Below are 20,149 nucleotides of genomic sequence, written 5' to 3' on the forward strand. Positions count from 1 at the left end.
AAAGTCAAACGATTTGTGATTAGGCCTTTCCTTTGGCATCATCAGAGAGCAATTCCTTAACCAGACTGATGTTGGAGCAGCCAGAGCAGAATATACACTGCACCTTGCACCTACTACCATAACCTGTTCAAAGACACTTACATGTTTTGTCTTGACTAATGACCCTCAAAAGGCACACATACACAATCCATGTCTCAATTGTCCCAAGGCCTAAAAATCATTCTTTAACCCATTTCCTCCCCTTCATCGACACTAATTGAAGTGGCTTTAACAAGTGACATCATTAAAGGATAATAGCTTTCCCCGGGTCAGTTTGTCATGGAAAGAGCAGATGTATACAGTACCAGTCAAAAGTTTAGACACCTACTCATTCAAGGGTTTTTCTATATTTTGTACTGTTTTCTACATTGTAAAATAATAGTGAAGACAAAACTATGAAATCACACATATGGAATCATGTAGTAACCAAAAGTGTTAAACAAATCCAAATATATTTTATATATAACTTGACTGGTACTGTATATGTGACTCAACACCTGGATTAGGTCTTATGTAGCAAATGTTAAAATGGTGTTTTTTACATTGGATAAAGTGAAGACCCAGAGCTACAACATGGTAAATCATACACTGCATTGTTGAGGGACAACGGGAAAGTAATTCTGCTTTGAAAGTTGATAAATTATAAACTTGTAAAATTACTTTTGAGAAAATGGCTTTTGATTGTTTTGTTAGTGAAGAGCCCTACTTTGTCTACACCCATTCAGCATCGTTCACACCCTCTTAAGCATTAGCCCCACCCATCTCGTTTCACCTTCGGAGAGTTCAGAGCGCACACTTGACACTCTGGCCAATGATTTGTTAACCTATGGATAACATGAAGACAGCCTAACCAGCCCTGTCGACAATTTCATTACGTTTTTTTGCGGACATTTACTGACACCGGCCATATTCAACGCATGTTGTACACTTTAGCTTAACTTCTTATGGTATAGGGGACGCTTGCGTCCCACTTGGCCAAAAGCCAGGGAAAATGCACCATGGCAAATTCAAATAAAATGATATAAAAATCAAACTTTCATTAAATCACACATGTAAGATACTCAATTAAAGCTACACTTGTTGTGAATTCAGCCAACATGTCAGATTTTTAAAAGGCTTTTCGGCGAAGCATAAGAAGCTATTATCTGATGATAGCACAACAGTAAACAAAGAGGGTAGCATATTTCAACCCTGCAGGTGCTACACAAAACGCAGAAATAAAATATTAAACATGCCTTACCTTTGACAAGCTTTTTTTGTTGGCACTCCAATATCTCCCATAAACATCACAATTGGTCCTTTTGTTCGATTAATTCCGTCCACATATAGCCAAAATGTCAATTTATTTGGCGCGTTTGATCCAGAAAAAAACAGCTTCCAAAATGCGTAACGTCACTACAAATTATTTCAAAAGTTCCCTATAAACTTTGCCAAAATATTTCAAAATACTTTCGTAATACAAATGTAGGTATTTTTAAAGGTTAATAATCGATCAAATTGAAGACGGGTCTATCTGTGTTCAATAAAGGAAGACAACAAACCAAGCTACTTTAAGTCTTGCGCACATCTCAACAGTGTTACGCAGTTCCTAGAAGGCAGTACTTCTTCATTGCACAAATGAATAACCTCAACCAAATTCCAAAGTCTGGTGACATCCAGTGGAAGCAGTAGGAACTGAAAACAAGTTCCTAAGAAATATCGTTTGCCAATGAGAACTCACTGAACAGACAGAGATTCTGAACGGTTAGTCCTGCCTGCTATATAAGTTCTGTTATACTCCCTATCATGGATGGCATGCCACAGCCCTTAGTTTGAATATGTAATCCAGACAGGTGTTTTCTCCATCTCTTTAGCTATCATACTCTAATTCCACTGATTACAAAACTTCATCCTCCAGTGGAGAGCAACACTTAGCTATAAAGCTCCATTACACATTTTAAAAAAGCCACGTTCAACAGGATTACCAACACAGACTGACCAACTCAAATAGACATAAGCCTTTTATATGGCAAACCAATCCGAACTCCTCTGTCTGCATGTCCAGCCAACTCATCTCAGCCAATCATGACTAGTGGGAAGGTTGTTGACTTTTTCTGTGGCTTAACCAACAAGGCCTGTAAATTTAACCATTTCATTCATATTTACAGATGGCATACACGTTTGTTATTAAGGCACATGTTCCAGAAGTCATTTAATTAAAAAAAAAACAATTTGATGAAAATGTTTAAAAAAATAAATATCTCCTGTCGTGACTTGCTAGTTTCCTAAAACGAGCCACATGTAGGCTATATATTGTCCTAGTTTCAAAAGAAAACCGTAGAACGTCTAGGTGGGGGTCTCAGCTTAAGTCTTCGTGCATGAAAGTAAAAATGTGTTAAGTGAATGATAGACCTACACTCTAACACCCTCATTCACAGGGGTAGGGAGAATTCTATTTCAGAAAATCTAGGGTATGTCATACAGTGAATTGATGAATCCTCATTAGGGCTGGTATTGCTGTCGGGGGTACGCCAAAATAAAAACGTGATTCATATTAAAAAAACTTGACTGAGTAGCTTCATTTCACTGCCAAAAAATACAATTAAACTACCTAGTGTTCAGCAAAACACCACCACAATGTCAAATACAGGTAGCCTAGTGAAATAATTAACATCCAATCACATTAACTGTTACTCTCGTGGGAATTCCACTAACGGTCCGTATGTAGCCAAACGTAACTGCTGCTCATGTTGGTCTCTGTACTGATGGAGCAAAAACCATGACAGGGAGACATAGTGGAGTGGTAACGCACATGCAAGCAGTTGCTCCCGACACCACTTGGGTACACTGCAGCATCCACCGAGAGGCTCTTGCTGCCAAGGCAATGCCTGACAGCTTGAAAGACATTTAGAACACTACAGTGAAAATGGTTAACTTTGTTAAAGGCCCCTGAACTCTCACGTATTTTCTGCACTATGCAATGATATGGGCAGCGACCATGTAACTATTTTACAACATACAGAAGTGCGCTGGTTATCAAGGGGCAAAGTATTGACACTTTTTTTTATTGAGAGACATCTGGGTGATGTTTTTTCCTCGCCTGAATGATCTGAATCTAGGATTACAGTGACTCTCCTTAACTATAGTCAATGTGAGGGACGAAATTGAGCCTGTTGGAGCTCTTCTGTCTGCATTAACAAGGACAACACACAGGTATTTCCATCATTGTATGATTTGTGTGCAAATGAACTCAAGCTCACGAACAATGTCAAATGTGATATAGCGAAGCACCTGAGTGAGTTGGGTGCGCAATTACGCAGGTACTTTCCCAAAACGGATGACACAACCAACTGGATTTGTTATCCCTTCCATGCCCTGCCTCCAGTCCACTTACCGAAATCTGAACAAGAGAGACTCATAGAAATTGCAAAAAGCGGTTCTGTGAAAATTGAATTTAATCAGAAGCCACTGCCAGATTTCTGGATAGGGCTGCGCTCAGAGTATCCTGCCTTGGCAAATCGCGCTGTTAAGACACTGATGCCCTTTGCAACCACGTACCTATGTGAGAGTGGATTCTCGGCCTTCACTAGCATTAAAACTAAATACAAGCACAGACTGTGTGGGAAATGATTTAATACTGACTCTCTCCAATACAATATTGCAGAGTTACAGTATGTGCATCCTTTCAAGCACACCCTTCTCATTAACCTGTTGTGAGTTATTCACAATTTTCGATGAACAAATAAGGTTTTATATGTAAGATGGTTAAGAGCTAAATTATTGATTATTATTATCATTTGTGCCCTGGTCCTATAAGAGCCCTTTGTCACTTCCCACGAGCCGGGTTGTGACAAAAACGGCCTCATTCTTATGTTTAATAAATGTATCGTATAGGTGTGAGTGTGTGGCAGTCTTAATGATGGCAAAAAACAATATTTGAGAGTGCCCTGACCCTGGTAATAGAAGGGGTATGCAGCTGGAGGTTGAATGTTTGAAGGGGTGCGGGACTATAAAAAGTTTGGGAACCACTGTCATAGGTTCTCAATGGATGAATTGCAAGCAAGTGAAATCGAATCAGTCTTGACATTCTGAATGCAGTAATCAATGTCAGTGGTGCTGTGGTTGGTCTCTGGTTACGGAGTTGAGGTGTATCCATCCTGAACTTGAGCTGGCCACATGTCACTCCTGTTTATGGGATACATGTTGTCCTTGTATGTCTGTTGCATCTTAATTCCCTAGTCACAACAAGGACCAGACGTCTGAATCCATGACATTCCAATCCTGATGACTCCACTTAATGTTTACCGTCTGTGCACCTCCCCCTTACCATCTCCTCTTTCTGTGCCTCTATCCATCCTACTGTACATCAAGAGGTCAATGCTACAGCTGGGAATTTCCAGAGACCTCACTATACAATATTATCATGATACCTAGGTGCCGATACGATATATATTGCGATTCGCACAATTTTATATGTATTGTGATTCAATACTGAGATTTCTTTTGCAATTTCAGGTTCCAAACATGTTGCTCACTATACACCGAGTGTACAAACACTAGGAACACCTGCTCTTTCCACAATTGAGACATGGATTGTGTATGTGCCATTCAGAGGGTGAATGGGCAAGAAGAGATTTAAGTGCCACTAAACAGGGCATGGAAGTAATACCAGGCGCACCAGTATGAGTGTGTTAAGAACTGCAACACTGCTTGGTTTTTCCACACTCAACAGTTTCCCGTGTGTATATAGAATAGTCCACCACTCAAAGGACATCCAGCCAACTTGACACAACTGTGGGAAGCATTGGAGTCAACATGGGCCAGCATCCCTGTGGAACACTTTTGGCACCTTGTAGAGTCCATGCTGACGAATTAAGGCTGTACTGAGAGAAAACAGGGGTGCAACTCAATATTATGAAGGTGTTCCCAATGTTTTGTACACTCAATTGTATGTTTGCTGCAGAGACGAGAGAGCATGAGAAAACGAGTTTTGATCAAAATCAGGGAAATAAGTGCTGAAAACATGTTGGCTCACCATTTAAAAAGATTGAGAACAAGTTATAGATTGGAAAATACTAGAGCTAGCTAACGCTACCTACAGTAGCAAAAAAGTCAAATATCGATATATCGGGCCAAAATAATATTGCGATATGTACAGTTGAAGTCGGAAGTTTACATACACTTAGGTTGGAGTCGTTAAAACTTGTTTTTCAACCTCTCCACAAATTTCTTGTTAACAAACTATAGTTTTGGCTAAAGTCGGTTAGGACATCTACTTTGTGCATGACGCAAGTAATTTTTCCAACAAAAGATTTCACTGTATCACAATTCCAGTGGGTCAAAAGTTCACATACACTAAGTTGACTGACATTAAACAGCTTGGAAAATTCCAGAAAATGATGTCATGGCTTTAGAAGCTTCTGAAAGGCTAATTGACATAATTTGAGTCAATTGGAGGTGTACATGTGGATGTATTTCAAGGCCTACCTTCAAACTCAGCACCTTGCTTGACCATGGGAAAATCAAAAGAAATCAGCCAAGACCTCAGAAAAAAAATTGTAGAGCTCCACAGGTCTGGTTCATCCTTGGGAGCAATTTCCAAACGCCTGAAGGTACCACGTTCATCTGTACAAACAATAGTATGCAAGTATAAACACCATGGGACCACGCAGCCATCATACCGCTCAGGAAAGAGACGCATTCTGTCTCCTAGAGATGAACGTACTTGGGTGTGAAAAGTGCAAATCAATCCCAGAACAACAGCAAAGGACCTTGTGAAGATTCTGGTAGAAACAGGTACAAAAGTATGTATATCCACAGTAAAACGAGTCCTATATTGACATAACCTAACATAAGGCTGCTCAGCAAGGAAGAAGCCATTGCTCCAAAACCACAAAAAAAATCCAGACTATGGTTTGCAACTGCACATGGGGACAAAGATCATACTTTTTGGAGAAATGTCCTCTTTGTCTGATGAAACAAAAATGGAACTGTTTGGCTATAATGACCATCGTTATGTTTGGAGGAAAAAGGGAGAGGCTTGCAAGCCGAAGTACACCATCCCAACCGTGAAGCACGGGGGTGGCAGTATCATGTTGTGGGAGTGCTTTGCTGCAGGATGGACTGGTGCACTACACAAAATAGATGGCATCATGAGGTAGGAAAATTATGTGGATATTTTGAAGCAACATCTCAAGAAATCAGTTAAAACTTGGTCGCAAATGGGTCTTCCAAATGGACAATGACCGCATGCATACTTCCAAAGTTGTGGCAAAATGGCTTAAGGACAACAAAGTCAAGGTATTGGAGTGGCCATCACAAAGCCCGGACCTCAATCCTGTAGAAAAATGCGTGGGCAGAACTGAAAGTGTGTGCGAGCAAGCAGGCCTAGTAACCTGACTCCGTTACACCAGCTCTGTCAGGAGGAATGGGACAAAATTCACCCAACTTATTGTGGGAAGCTTGTGGAAGGCTACAAAAAAAATGTTGGACCCAAGTTAAACAATTTAAAAGGCAATGCTACCAAATACGAATTGAGTGTATGTAAACTTCTGACCCACTGGGAATGTGATGAAAGAAATAATAGCTGAAATAAATCATTCTACACTGTTATTCAGACATTTAACATTCTTAAACTAAAAAGTTGTGATCCTATCTGACCTAAGACAGGGAATTATTACTAAGATTAAATGTCAGGAATTGTGAAAAAATTAGTTAAATTGTATTTGGCTAAGGTGTATGTAAACCTCCGACTTCAACTGTATCTGTATCCATTTTCTCCCCCTTCACTAGTCAATGCAACAGTAGAGGTAAGCTTGTGTGTGGAGAGGAATATTGCAACAAGTGGCCTGCAGTGAACAAATCTCTGTGTTTGAGACAATAACATCGTTTTGACACACATCGACAATTTCACTCAGGAAGTCCCTAACACCACAGGCTCTAGGCCTATGCAGAGCAGGACAGCCTGGCAGATGAGAGGAGTGGAGCTTGGCGATTATATATATATATATCTCCTAATCGTCACTTGCCTGAAAAGATTAGAAACACATTTTCAGAGCTTGAGTTGTAAACGCTTTTTCTTGGTGCATTCTTCATCTGTGGTTATTTAGTTTGCTGGGGGCCTGTTTTGACCACAAAATGCATTTCGTGCTAAGCCCCATCCGTTTTTTTTTTTCATTCTACAGATGTATTCCAAGCGTTAGTAAATGACTCATTTTCTTTTTTATGGCGTGGAGGAAATCTGCAAATAATAACAATTTACATACCAGCTAAAACTGTAGCCAAATTGCTTGGTGGGGTATGTTAAAACACTATGGTGTATCTTCATTAAAAAGTTCAAAGCTAGAATCCCATTCATTTGGCCTTTGACCAAAGTGTGTCACACCGCAGTGGGGACACCAGAACTGGCCCCCTTATAGGATGCGTGCTGCCTCACTTGTCTGTACTTTCTCCATTTGCAAAAAATAAATACGTCAACATATGAATGCTATTGGTTTCATCCAATTCTCTAATTGTCTTAAACATATCATTTTAGAGGAAGCGCACAATTTAGAAACCATGAAGTGTATTAGTCCAAATGTGGCTGATATAAATGTTCATATTTACTCAGCTTTTGGTTGCTTACTGTAATGCAATCTAATGTGTCACATATGGGCCAGTATATCTTCTCTCCAGTCTCAGACACATTGACTGAAGCTCCTCTTGGGGGTCTTCCACACGCACAATGCCTCCTGAATACCACATCACCACAAATCAACATGGAAGTATTAGGGGGGGGGGGGGGTAATACGATAAACAAACACACACGGACCATATATTGGAACCCAAGCACACATGGGTGTCCAAGGACATCTGAAGACATGAGTGATGTTTTGTTGAACTCGTGGTACTGCTTCTATATTTAACTACCACCCTACTGGGGATGGATGTTTGGAGGATGATGCTGTGAGGATGCGCTCATAGCTCATTGATCCCTAGGAGACAGAGCGTGAAGATGGCTCTGCAGTGTGATACATTAGTGCTATAACTCACAGAGCAGCTCAGCCATGACAGCCACCACCAGAGCAGACCCAGTGACTCACAGGAAGAGACCACAATACCCCACAGCACAACATCCTCAAAATAAGTATATTTGTTCTTCACTAAGAGTTTGTGTCTCCTTTGTAAAATCCCATAAATACCCATGCATAAACAAGGTCTCTGGAATGTTCACCTAAAACCATTGACACTGGCCAGAGACCTTCAGACTTCCGCTGCAGCTCTGGCATCTACATTGCATTCATGTAGATTTCTGTCATTCATTAAAAGCACTTTTATTTTTATTTTTTTTAAAAGGTCCCGAAGTCATTCTGATTCCCATGCAAAATAGCCATTTGAGTGACTAAAATATCAACCATAATATTTTGGGGGGATAGAAAATGTAAATATTTGAGAAAAAGTACTCTCTCTCACATGGCTAACTACAAGGAAGTTTGAAAAGACAGGCTGTGGGCGGGAAGCTTATATTCATGAGCTCACCTTGACTGACAGCTCTTTGAAATGCGTACCTATTAAGCCCAATTCCATCTTTTCTGCGGTTTAATGTTTCAACTAATTCATTTGGTTGTTATATACATACATTTTGTTATTCTAAGCCAATCAGATGTTTAATAAAAATGTATGGCTTGGGGGCTAGAAAGGTTAAGTTAGACAATTATGTGTAAGTTCACACTAGTGGCCAAATTCAAAGCTCAGATAAATAAATTGTTCTGATATTTTTAGTACCTTTTGAGATAAGTCAGCATACCTTATTTAAAATTGAGATGTGACAAATAAAAATTTATTTGAATGCACCAAATACAACAGGTTGACCTTACAGTGCAGTAGACCTTACAGTGAAATATGCTTACTTACAAGCATTTAACCAAGAACGCAGTTTTAAGAAAACACCTAAAAAAAAGTAAGAGAACAATAACAAATCATTAAAGATCAGCAGTAAACAACAATAGTGGCGCTATATACAGGGGGTACCGGTACAGAGTCAATGCGCGGGATATCGGTGTCGAGGTAATATGTACATGTAGGTAGAGTTATTAAAGTGACCATGCATAAAAAATAAACAGAGTAGCAGAGCATAAACGAGGGGGGGGGTTGCAAATAGTCTGGGTAGTCATTTGATTAGATGTTCAGGAGTCTTATGGCTTGGGGGTAGAAGCTGTTTAGAAGGCACAGGACCTAGACTTGGCACTCCGGCACAGCTTGCCGTGCAGTAGCAGAGAGAACAGTCTATGACTAGGGTAGCTGGAGTCTGACCATTTTTAGGGCCTTCCTCTGACACCGCCTGGTATAGAAGTCTTGGATGGCAGGAAGCTTGGCCCTAGTGATGTACTGGGCCGTACGCACTACCCTCTGTAGTGCCTTGCGTTCAGAGGCCGAGCAGTTGCCTGATGCAAACCGTCAGGAGGCTCTCGATGGTGCAGCTGTTAAAGCTTTTGAAGATCCGAGGACCAATGCCAAATCTTTTCAGTCTCCTGAAGGGGGAATAGGTTTTGTCGTGCCCTCTTCAAGACAAGACTGTCTTGGTGTGCTTGGACCATGTTAGTTTGTTGGTGATGTGGACACCAAGGAACTTGAAGCTCTCAACCTGCTCCACTACAGCCTTGTCGATGAGAATGTGGGCATGCTTGGTCCTCATTTTCCTCCGCAATCATCTCCTTTGGCTTGATCACATTGAGGGAGAGGTTGTTGTCCTTGCACTACATGGTCAGGTCTCCGACTTCCTCCCGAGAGGCTGCCTCATCGTTGTCGGTGATCAGTGTCTACCCTTACCACCTGGGGGCAGCCCGTCAGAAAGTCCAGGATCCAGTTGCAGAGGGAGGTGTTTAGTCCCAGGGTCCCTAGCTTAGTGATGAGCTTTGAGGGAACTACGGTGTTGAAAGCTGAGCTGTAGTCAATGAATAGCATTCTCACATAGGTGTTCCCCTTGTCCAGGTGTGAAAGGGCAGTGTGGAGTGCAATAGAGATTGCATCATCTGTGGATCTGTTGGGGCGGTATTCAATTTGGAGTGGGTTTAGGGTTTCTGGGATAATGGTGTTGATGTGAGCCATGTCCAGCATTTCAAAGCATTTCATGGCTACAGACATGAGTGCTACGGGTCGGTAGTCATTAGGCAGGTTACCTTTGTGTTCTTGGGCACAAGGACTATGGTGGTCTGCTTGAAACATGTTGGTATTACAGACTCAGACTTGTGAAAAGGCAGTGCTAATATATGCACATGGCATATTTCATGATCATTCCTTGATGATATGGGTTTTTCATGCTAGCAGTCGTACCTGCATGTCACATTCTCACAGTAGCAGCATATCTTGGCAAACTACAATTAAGTAATAATGCCAGAAAAGCAAGTTTTTGTAGGATATACTGTCACGGGTGTTAGGCCCAAGACGAAGTCGAGTGCTGGCAAACCGTGCCAATATATCCTCCAAACACCGGCTTAGAGGGCAATATCACTTTTATACAACAGATTATAAACATATTCAAATAACGATTGACATATTTTCATTCAAATATGCAAGGTTTATTCAAATCTCCGCTGTTGAAAAATTGTTAGTCTAAAAGAAATGTTAGATAATGTCTAGAGGCTTTTATAGTGGAGATCAAGTTTATAAATTGCTTGGCTGGGCTGATGAGACAGTGGATTGCGCAGTCAGATGAAACAGAGTAAATAGTAGAGTAAATGGTAACTGGGTAAATGGTAACTTGTGGAATAGACACCGGCTGCAATGCGGTTTTAGCCAATCAGCATTCAGGATTAGACCCACCTGTTGTATAACATGTTAATTGATTTCAGGTATCACAGCTTACATTTAATGCATTTTGCCTTATTTAACTGTAAAAATGTTTTTTACTGTAATATTACATTTACATAAGTATTCAGACCCTTTACTAGTACTTTGTTGAAGCACCTTCCTCAATCTACTCACAATAACTCAATGACAAAGCGAAAACCGGTTATAAATATTTGCATATTTATTACAAATAAAAAACTGAAATACCTTATTTACATAAGTATTCAGACATTGCTATGAGACTCGAAATTGAGCTCAGGTGCATCCTGTTTCCATTGATCATCCTTGAGATGTTTCTACAACTTGATTGGAGTCCAACTGCGGTAAATTCAATTGACTGGACATGATTTGGAAAGGCACACAGTTTCTTAAATAAGTACAGCCTTGTAACCAACATCGGCGAAGGTGTGTTTGCGGAGAGGCGTGGTTTAAATAGCTACTCTACTGATGTCAACATTTGACTGTAGGGTGTCAGCAAATATAATTAAGTTTGCACTATTCATCTATGGCAAAGATAATTATATATATCTCCCCTTTCATCTGTGTCTGGTGTTAGCTAGTTACTGGCTAGCTAGGTCTTCAGTCAGCATGGAACAAAAGGGCGGGGGGGGGTCGTTCAGAACTCTGACTCAGTTGTCATGTCAACACATCCGTCAGTGCTGCTGTGAACCACATCACAAGAGACATGCTGAACAGGAGATCTATTAAATGTTTTACATTATTAATGCAATTTCAATGTTTGAGATGCTTTGTGTATCACCAAATTAGTTTGATTATTTTACTGCTACACTGCATCAATGTTTCTTGACACAAGGTAAGTGTACCTATTAAGACCACCAAAATCTAAGTCTATAAATTTAACATAATATAAACTGCCCAAATTATTGTAAGAAAAGTGGATATCAAATTAATTATGAATCTTGTTAAGTTTAATGCCTTGTACTTACAAAGTCCAGACTGGGATTAATGTGCACCAAATATACCCTTTAAGCCCATGGGTGTTTCAAATGAAAATGTCAACATTTACAAACTTACATTTCTAATATAAAATGTGATTATATTATTCAAAAAAACTGATCATTGCTATTCATCATGAAAGTAGCACTTACAGTGCCTTCGGAAAGCATTCAGACCACATTACTTTTTCCACATTCTGTTACGTTACAGCCTTACTCGGGTCTCTCCAGAAATGTTCGATTGTGTTCAAGTCTGGGCTACTCAAGGACATTCAGAGACTTGTCCCAAAGCGACTCCTGCGTTGTCTTGGCTGTGTGCTTACGGTTGTTCTCCCGTTGGAAGGTATAAACCTTCGCCCCAGTCTGAAGTCCTGAGCACTCTGGAGCAGGTTATCATCAAGAATCTCTGTACCTTGCTCCGTTCATCTTTCCCTTCAATCCTGACTACTCTCCCAGTCCATGCTGCTGACAAACATCTCCACAGCATGATGCTGCCACCATCATGCATCACCGTAGGGATGTTATTGGCCAGGTGATGAGCGGTGCCTGGTTTCTTCTAGACGTGACGCTTGGCGTTCAGCCCAAATAGTTAAATCTTGGTTTCATCAGACCAGATAATCTTGTTTCTCATGGTCAGAGTCCTTTAGGTGCCTTTTGGCAAACTCCAAGCAGGCTGCCATGTGCCTTTACTGAGGAGTGGCTTCCGTCTGGCCACTCTACCATAAAGGCCTGATTGGTGGAGTACTGCAGAGATGGTTGTCCTTCTGGAAGGTTCTCCCTTCTCCACAGAGGAACTCTAGAGCTATGGCAGAGTGACCATTAGGTTCTTGGTCACTTCCTTGACCAAGACCCTTCTCCCCCGATTGCTCAGTTTGGCCGGGCGGCCAGCTCTAGGAAGAGTCTTGGTGGTTCCAAACTTCTTCCATTTAAGAATGATGGAGGCCACTGGGTTCTTGTGGACCTTCAATTCTGCATAAATGTTTTAGTACCCTTCCCCAGATCAGTGCCGCGACACAATCCTGTCTGAGCTCTACAGACAATTCCGTCGACCTCATGGCTTGGTTTTTGACCTGATACACACTGTCAACTGTGGGACCTTATTTAAATTTGGTAAGAGAATATGTTACCATTGGAGTATTAAAATGAGTCACCCTATCCACTTAATAATCCCACCTCCTGAATCCAAGTGTTTGACATGGGGGAGGGGACCATTAATTTATGATCAAACATTTTTTCAATGTAGAAGCAGTCATTTGTCACACCTGGTTCATGCAATTTCATGAAAAACAAGACTGACTGTTCATAACCTTTAAGCGTACAGCTGCCAACAAAAAGATGTAGGCAGTATATTGCCGCATCCATACTGGTCTCTGTTTTTCCTTGAAAAGGAACATTTAACCATTAATGGAAATCACTGAGGTTTACAAATATTTCCCATTCCTACTGAAAAAATAGACTACACTCTCAATCTATCCGGACTTCCACAACATTGGCATAGATTATGCAACAGGTAGGCTGCTCACGGGCTCCTCCACCTGCCGGTCTGGTTCGTTAGGGTCCGGTCTGGTCTATTTCACTGGACCTCTTGAAAGGCCTGGATGAGACTGACTGACAGCTATCAAACTCAGATGGCTGTTGTGATTAGAGGTCGACCGATTAATAAGAATGGCCGATTAATTAGGGCCGATTTCAAGTTTTCATAACAATCGGAAATCGGTATTTTTGGGCGCCGATTTCCGATTATTATTATTATTATGATTTATTTTTTATACCTTTTATTTAACTAGGCAAGTCAGTTAAGAACACATTCTTATTTTCAATGACTGCCTAGGCACTGTGGGTTAACTGCCTTGTTCAGGGTCAGAACAACAGATTTTCACCTTGTCAGCTCAGGGGTTCCAACCTTGCAACCGCACAGTTAACTAGTCCAACGCTCTAACCATTGCACTCCACGAGTAGCCTGCCTGTTACGTGAATGTAGTAGAAGCCAAGGTAAATTGCTAGCTAGCATTAAACTTATCTTATAAAAAACAATCAATCATAATCACTAGTTACAACTACTGATCCATTTTAGCAGGCAATATTAACCAGGTGAAAGTGTTCATTTCACGCAGAGTCAGGGTATATGCAACAGTTTGGGCTGCCTGGCTCATTGCGAACTAATTTGCCAGAATTTTACGTAATGATGACATACATTGAAGGTTGTGCAATGTAACAAGAATATTTAGACTTAGGGATGATAAAATACCAAACGGTTCCGTATTTCACTGAAATAAACGTTTAGTTTTCGAAATGATAGTTTCCGGATTCGATCATATTTATGACCAAAGGCTCGTATTTCTGTGTGTTATTATGTTATAATTAAGTCTGATTTGATAGAGCAGTCTGAGCAGCAGCAGGCCCGTAATCATTCATTCAAACAGCACTTTCATGCGTTTTTCCAGCAGCTCCTCGCAAGCACAGCGCTGTTTATGACTTCAAGCCTATCAGCCTAATGGCTGGTGTAACCAATGTGAAATGGCTCGCTAGTTAGCTGGGTGTGCGCTAATACTGTTTCAAACGTCATCTGCTTTTAGATTTGGAGTAGTTATTCCCCTTGCGCTGCAAGGGCTGCGGCTTTTGTGGAGCGATGGGTAACGATGCTTCGAGTGTGGCTGTTGTCTATGTGTTCCTGGTTCGAGCCCAGGTAGGGGCAAGGAGGGGGACGGAAGCTATACTGTTACACTGGCAATACTATAGTGCCTATAAGAACATCCAATAGTCAAAGGTATATGAAATACAAATGGTAGAGAGAGAAATAGTCCTATAAATACTATATTAACTACAACCTAAAACCTCTTCTCCAACACTTTGTTTTTGCATTATTTAAACCAAATTGAACATGTTTCATTATTTATGAGGCTAAATTGATTTTACTGATGTTTTATATTAAGTTAAAATAAGTGTTAATTCAGTATTGTTGTAATTGTCATTATTACAATTTTTTTTTATAATAATAATTAAAAATAAAAACAAAAAATGTAATCGGCGATGAAAAATCATAATCGGTAAACCTCTAGTTGTGATGCATGATTACTCTGAAATGCAAAGCGCTTCTCTAGACAAGACGGCTTGGTTTCAGCTTAGCACTGAGAGACTAGAGAGCATCTTAGTAATGCTACCAAATCTCCCTAATGTACCTCAATTAACCAAGGTTGCCAGGTGCACGGTGTATCCTCCGACACATTGGTGCGGCTGGCTTCCGGGTTGGAGGCGCGCTGTGTTAAGAAGCAGTGCGGCTGGTTGGGTTGTGTATCGGAGGACGCATGACTTTCAACCTTCGTCTCTCCCGAGCCCGTACGGGAGTTGTAGCGATGAGACAAGATAGTAGCTACTACAACAATTGGATACCACGAAATTGGGGAGAAAAAGGGGTAAAAGTTCAAAAAAATAAAAAAATAAGAAGGGGCTAGAAGCGTCTTATATGGTGAGCTACCGAGTGGCTAGGACAGGCAAGCCCCATACTATTGCAGAGGACTTAACTCTTCCTGCTGCCGCAGATAAGGCTGAGACAATGCTGGGGGAAAACACCAAAAAAACTACACAGACAATGCCATCATCAAAAACACTGTTTCACAACACATCAGTGACATGGCAGGAGATGTTTTGAAATAATTACGGCATGTGTTACAGCTGGATGAGTCAGACGTGGCGGGCTTGGAACAGCTTCTGGTATATGTCCGTAACGTTTATGGGGGTCAATTAAGGAAGACATCCTCTTCCGCAAAGCACTGGAAACCAGAACAACAGGAGAGGATATTTTTAAAGTACTGGAAAGCTTGGTAATGGACTTTGGTGGTCAAGATGTGTTGGTATCTGTACTGATGGCGCAAAAGCCATGACAGGGAGACATAGTGGAGTGGTAACGCACATGCAAGCAGTTGCTCACGACACCACTTGGGTACACGGCAGCATCCACCGGGAGGCTCTTGTTGCCAATGCAATGCCTGACAGTTTGAAAGATGTTTTGGACACTACAGTGAAAATGGTTAACTTTGTTAAAGCAAGGCACCTGAACTCTTGTGTATTTTCTGCACTATGCAATGATATGGGCAGCGACCATGTAACACTTTTACAACATACAGAAGTGCGCTGGTTATCAAGGGGAAAAGTATTGACACTTTTTTTTATTGAGAGACGAGCTTAAAGTTTTAACTGACCATATTTTTCACTTCTCTGACTGCTTGCATGATGATGAGTTTCTCACACGACTGGCCTGTCTGAGTGATGTTCTCTCTCACCTGAATGATCTGAATCTAGTATTACAGGGACTCTCCGCAACTTTACTCAATGTGCGGGACCAAATTGAGGCTAAGATTAAGAAGTTGGAGCTCTTCTCTGTCTGCCTTAACAAGGACAACTCACCGGTCTTTCCGTCATTGTATGATTTTTGTGTGCAAATGATCAAGCTTACGGACAATGTCAAATGTGATATAGCGAAGCACCTGAAGGAGTTGGGTGCGCAATTACACACTTTTCCGAAACGGATGACACAACCAACTGGATTCGTTATCCCTTCCATGCCCTGCCTCCAGTCCACTTACCGATATCTGAACAAGAGAGCCTCATCGAAATTGCAACAAGCGATTCTGTGAAAATTGAATTTTAATCAGAAGCTACTGCCAGATTTCAGGATTGGGCTGCGTTCAGAGTATCCTGCCTTGGCAAATCGCACTGTTAAGACACTGATGCCCTTTGCAAACACGTACCTATGTGAGAGTGTATTCTCAGCCCTCACTTGCATGAAAATGAAATACAGGCACAGACTGTGTGTGGAAAATGATTTAAGACTGACTCTGTCCAATACAACATTGCAGAGTTACAGTATGTGCATCCTTTCAAGCACACTGTTCTCATTAACCTGTGGTGAGTTATTCACAATTTTCAATTAACAACTAAGGTTTTAAATGTAAGATGGTTAAATAAAATAGCTAAATAGATTTTTATCACATTTTTTGTGCCCTGGTCCTATAAGAGTTTGTCACTTCCCATGAGCTGGGTTGTGACAAACACTCACACTCATTCTTATGTTTAATAAATGTATCGTATAGTGTGTGTGTGTGGCAGTCTTACAATGGTGGCAAAAAATGCTGACCCTGGTGCTAGAGGGGGTACTCAGATGGAGGTTGAATGTTTGAAGGGGTACGGGACTATAAAACGTATGGGAACCACTGATCTAGGCCAATAGCCAAAGTCTATTTTTATAGCAGACACCAATGTTCCTTCAAAAAAAATGTCAGCACTGAGCAAATTTCTGGTCTGCTGAGCTCAAACTTCTGTGCAACTTCCAGCACGAGTTCACTGTGAACACTGAGGCTGTACAGGCTTTAAGTACATTTTAAAAGTTGCCAAGTAAGCTACTGTGGCTATTTCATCATAATGTAGGCCTACCAGACTGGCCTACCATCAAAAACAATGGAGAAAATGCATCCCATAACATTTTAACCTGGAAATAGTAGTTTTACCATTCAGCCTACAGTTTCTCAACATTTGATATGGACTTGGCCTATTAAGACACTTTCAGTTTAATGCATGCTGGATGTCTCCCGCCGCACTATGATCAAACGATGAATGAATTTGATAGAGTTCTTGGCTCTCAGAAGGTTTAAAGTTATTTTTTAAATAACCCCAAAACATGGGAGGCCTAATGTAATAATGAGAGAGATAGAAGAAACAATAGCAAGATATAAAAATCTAATGAGAAATTTGAACAAACCTTACAGTTAAGCAAAGCATTAAAGACTAAAAACGTATGCATGCATGAGGCCAGAAAATTTAAAATCCCTTCTTGCCGTTGTGAACCAAACAACCAAAAGCCTGATCCTACTAACTGAAACATCATAAAAGCATTAAGACAAATTAAAGTTATGAAGAGTATTCTGAAAGCTATTCAAATAGTGTTTATTGCCCTAAAGTTGCCACTTTTAAAAATGGTTATAATTATGAAAGTCGGAGTCTGTTATTCTCATTCATAGATTTATTTTGAATTCATATTTTTTAGGCCACAAGAAGTGAAATTTAGCAAACAATATCAAGATGACGAGTCCAAAGAAAAGCTTAAACTGGCCTAAACTCATTTGCATATTATTCTAGCAATGTGCAACCTACCTACAACACATATAGAGCCCAGGCTAATAACAGAGAAGAGGATGAGCTAAAAACACAACTCAGTTCATAATTATTCAGTTTTGAGGACAGCAGAGTCTCTCTGCAGCCCATTATGATTTACAACCCATCACAAAACCTACAGTCAGCTAGACTCATTGCCTGTGTCACTCGCTCCATCTCCACGATTCGGCACACACAGACATCCAAGATAGCCAAGGCCTCTCTCTTTCATGCCACAGCTCCACCAGAGTGGAATAGGCTATTTGAAAAGATTTGGGTCTTGAAAATATATTCTGTCAATGTCATGATACTTTTCACTGCTGAATACCAACTGCTGAAGTCCTATTTTCTGGTTCGTGAAGCAACTGCTTTCTATACCGCTCGATCTGGTCTTCCCTCAGTCTCCCGTGTTTTTCGCCGCACAGACCGGACAAGTTTAAGCAGGAGTTCAATGGATTATGGTCATTGTAGTTAATTACTACAATTTATGCACTAAACTACGTAGAAAATTGGCCTGTTGGAAACTACAACTCCCTACTACATCGCACAGTTCACGCTTCATCTGATTTCTCTCTCTCATCTTGCTCACAGGGGAAAAAACTAAAAAACTAAATGGAATTCAAAAAATTGAACAGACAGTCAATTAGCTGTTTAAAACAGATTTTTGTTTAAAATTAATAATAAAAACACACACACATATATATATATATATATATATATATATATATTATTTTTAAAATGTATTTATTAAATTTAAAAAAAAAATAAAAATAAATAAATAAATAAATAAAAAAATCGCTCAGCACTACTCGTCCCAAACTGAGGGCTATGCCAAAAATGTAGACATTGAGTAACATAACCCACAAACTGGCCACATGTTTTTATGTGAAAGCATTGAGTGCTAAAAGTAACAAAATCCATAGTTGGGTGTTGAGGAGAGAGAAAAAATGAAATTGACAGAAAAAATTAAATTGACAGAACTAGAACATACTGTATAACAGAGGAAGAAGAAATGTCCATGTGTATCCACTTGGCATTAAAAAGGCAGAGTAGTTTAGCCTCCATGAGGGGAGAAGTGCATATGTGAACATAAACAAATGTTCAAAATGATGCAGCGATCGCATCTTTAAGAAATTGTGCTGATTTTGCTTGTTCTAACTAAATGCTTAAGTAGTTCCTGGAATCTGTCAAAATTATCGGGTAATTAGGGTCTTCGCGGGACAGCGGCATTCAAGAGGCGCCTCGCTCTCCTCGCTGTTGACTGTGGGCCAAAAGCATCCTAATTGAAATAATTTAGTATGTCCAAGTAAACAAACAAATAAACAAACACGCGGGCAGGCCCCATTGGCCATGCGCTGTCAGGAGAAAGAACACTGTTGAACTGTGGGAGGCTGCCTGGGCCAGTGAGTTTACTGCTACTGCTGCCCTGGATATTGATTTCCAGATCTCTCCAGACCCAGATAAGAAAATATTTGGTCACAATGAGTGCACTGATTTGTGCATGATGGTAACAGGCCCCATGTCTCGAGTCAAGGACCCCCCTAAGTCACCCTCGGAGGAGAGGGGGCGGGAGAAAGATAATGAGAGTGACCAAAGGGAGAGAGAGGGATGCAACTCCCTAATGCAACCAAAAAAAGGAAGATTGGGACACCCAGCAGAGAGAGCGATAACAGGCTGGACATAGCTGAGGATTCTGGGAGGTGGGTAAGAATGTCCCAATTAGTGGGTTGGCGGAAAGGGTTGAAAGGGTTGAAACAAACTCTTGAATAAACAATCATTATGCATTTGTTGATACAGGAAATGCCAATATTTGCTCTGCACCCTCCAGAAGAACATGCGTCCTGGGAACATAGGAAGATGCATCAACTGCTGCTCCACTCCTGGGGTTCTTGTCGGTATGATATGGCAACAGAACATTTCACAGTGCACTCCACAGGATTTTTTTAAAATTAAAATTGGTCAAAACTGTTCCGGCAAGTTGGGAAGTTGGCACTGTGAGATGATTAACCAGGGGAACACTGCACAACCTGTTCAAATGACACATCAACCTCCAGAAAGTTCCAGAAGAGCTACTAGAGAGGGCTCCCTGAGTGAACAGAGCGCTCCATCAGCATGATTGGTTGGAGCACCGTAGCTTAACAAGCACATTTTCCATTTGCAGACAAAATAACCACTCAAATGGTGCTCACAGTCACAACAGG

General features: G+C 40.8%; 1 protein-coding gene across 2 annotated transcripts in view; it reads right to left on the minus strand.

Moving 5' to 3' along the window:
- Positions 1-20,149, minus strand: part of LOC139411428 (myotubularin-related protein 13-like) — a 160,275-nt gene that overhangs the window by 107,074 nt on the left and 33,052 nt on the right. The gene's annotated exons all lie outside the window — the stretch shown is intronic.

This window comes from Oncorhynchus clarkii, chromosome 6, assembly GCF_045791955.1.
Source record: "Oncorhynchus clarkii lewisi isolate Uvic-CL-2024 chromosome 6, UVic_Ocla_1.0, whole genome shotgun sequence".
NCBI lineage: Eukaryota > Metazoa > Chordata > Actinopteri > Salmoniformes > Salmonidae > Oncorhynchus > Oncorhynchus clarkii.